The sequence below is a fragment of the Eurypyga helias genome, unplaced genomic scaffold, assembly GCF_000690775.1.
Source record: "Eurypyga helias isolate BGI_N326 unplaced genomic scaffold, ASM69077v1 scaffold22246, whole genome shotgun sequence".
Lineage (NCBI taxonomy): Eukaryota > Metazoa > Chordata > Aves > Eurypygiformes > Eurypygidae > Eurypyga > Eurypyga helias.
Window position 1 is genome coordinate 8,983 of NW_010256284.1, and position 2,639 is coordinate 11,621.

Consider the following 2,639-nt stretch of genomic DNA (forward strand, 5'->3'; position numbering starts at 1 on the left):
AAGGAAGTTATTTTCCCCTAACTACCTACTTTTGAACTTTTTGAGACTCTTTCCTTCATTTTTCCCCATCTGCCCTGAACACACTCAGTTAAGAGGCCCCACTGCTGCCTTGGGACTCAGCCACACCGGAATCTGGGCTCTCATCCATCCTTTTGGGATGCAGCAAACAGGCTGTACCACTCACGTACTCCCTACAGAGGCTGTTACCATGGGAGGTTCCGTGATGTGATTCACCCAGCAGAGCCACAATAACATGTTACCAAACCAGCCTGCAACTGCAGAGACCTGTGATCCCAAAAGGCCAGGGAGCCTCCCGGACCTGCCTGGCTGCCACCACTCTCCCAGGGCAGAGGGGAAACCAGGGGGGCTCAAGGATCTGCCCCCACCACGTGACTCCGGGTTTCCAAGTATGAGCAAATGCTGAGATTTCCCAAAATGGAGGAAGGGAATTAGGCATCCAGTGCCCCATCAGGAAGACATCACTGATGGGATCTCTGTGGCAGGGGGGCAGAGCTCTCACAGGCGCTGCTGGCCATGACACCCTGAATAGCATGTGCTGGGCACCCCATACTCTGCCTGCTCCTCAATAACAGGCAGCGAGACCCTCTTCTCTCCTGCTTCAGGGAAATCCCACAAAGACCTTCCTTCCTACCAGCACTGCCAGCAGAAGAATTGGAGCAGGGGACGTTGAAGAGTACAAGCAAACAGCACCCCAAAAGCCCACCCTCACAGAGCAACCAGGTGTGTTAATGTTTGTGGGTTTGAACTGCAGATTCCCAGATCCACCCCGTTATATCACAGCTTGCCACGGAGGTGACCTACATCCCGTGCTGTGCTGGTTTTCCAGCTAAGGCAACGGGTCTGTGCACCCAGCCCTGCATCCCGCCCCAGCGCTGAGCATCAGCAGGCAGCTGCTGAGGGCCGGGGCTGGGGACCCACTGCTCCCTGGCCCCTCTCACACAGCCACCCACTGGCTCCCGGTTCCCCATGGGATGAGGGTAAAGGCAGCGTGGGTAGCACGTGTGGTGCTGCCAAGCCTGCAGGATGCTGGCTCTGAGGTCAAACCACCGTCATAAATTAGGGACCATTTGCAGGCACTGGTGCTGTATTTACTGTGGAAAAGGGGTGCGGGCAGCAGCATCTTGCTGAAGGGCCAGCAGCTCCTACCAGAGCAAGCAGGGGGCTGGCCAGCAACAGACCGGCAATCACTGGGAGACATCGCTGTTGATGATGTCTCCCATGCTCCCAACCCCGGCAGCCTTCCCTCCTGCCCCGGTTCAAACACGGTGCTGATGGAGCTCTGCCAGCAAACTGCAGGTCTGGACTAGCAGCCCCGCAAGAGCAGGGCACGGGAAGCCACCATCTGCCCATAACCCTGCCTGCCTTCGCTCCCACCATGGGTACCCACCAATCTGCCCCGCAGCCTGCCACGTCTCAGCATAGAGGAGGAAGCGCTGCCACTGCATTGCCTCCTTTTCCCCCATGCCCAGCATGGAGCCCAGAAAGGTCCTGCTCTCCACCTGGGCTCAGGGTGCCACCGTGACCTGGAGAACAGCCGAGAGCCCAGCCCCAGCCACTGCAGCACCCAGGCTGCGCTCCACGCCGGGCTGCGCAGCAGAGCCACACCTGATCCCTCGGAGCCTACAGTGTTAGGGCCTTAGGGCTCAAGCCAGGGAACGTGGGAACTTGCTGCTCGGTACCCCATCCCGCAAGCACGCATCCAGAGACAAAACATTCCGGCCCCTAACAACAGGTCGAGATGAACAAATGGGTACAAAGTCTAGAGGTTATTTTCCACGTGGGCAAACCCATTCAAACATTTGCTCAGCCCGGCAATAAAGCAACTGATTCAGTGAAAACAAGATGTGTAAAACGGGGCTATGAATTCTGCATTTCTCTTCTGCTGCAGCTATTTTTGATCGATGATATCATTAGACATGAGGGACGTAAGCCAGCTGGCGGCCCCGGCAGCTGACAAGTGACTGATAGCTCTCCCCAGCCTCTCGCTCCAGGCGCGTCGGGAGGCCTCCTGTGTTACGCATTACAGTACTTTTTTAAGTGAACAAAAAAAGAGAAACCCAAACACAAAAGATAAAAAGCTGACAACTTCCTCCCACGCAGGGAGCTGCTCTGCAGGCTGGGCTGAGCCGGGCACTGCCAACTGGCCCATCGTGGGACACTGAACCACAAAAACAACCGCTCTCGTGGGTCAAACATCTATCAGTGGTGATGTTAGAAAGCAAAGGGGAGCCCGTGAGAAGTTGTGCAGTATGAATGCCGTCAGGCAGCAGGAGCTGGAAAACACGTCCCGAAAGCACCACACAGGTGGCTGAGCTCCAGCAGCACCAGCAAGCGCAGGTTTACTGGAGCTGTGGCCGTGATTGCAATTTCCTCGTTGCCCTAAGCCGGACTTCCCCTGTCCTTCGGGGACTGGAACGTGCAGAGAAAACCGAGGTCAGAGTTTTTTTTAAAAAGAGACACATAATAGTACATCCCAATCAAACAAAAGCCTGGCAGCAAGGAAAATAGTACTGGAGAACGGTGCACGTGCACGGGGATGGAAGGGTGACCACAGGGGTGTAAGACGGATGCCTGGGGAGGTGGCACACAGAGCCCCGTGTTCTGCTGTCAGACCCAGG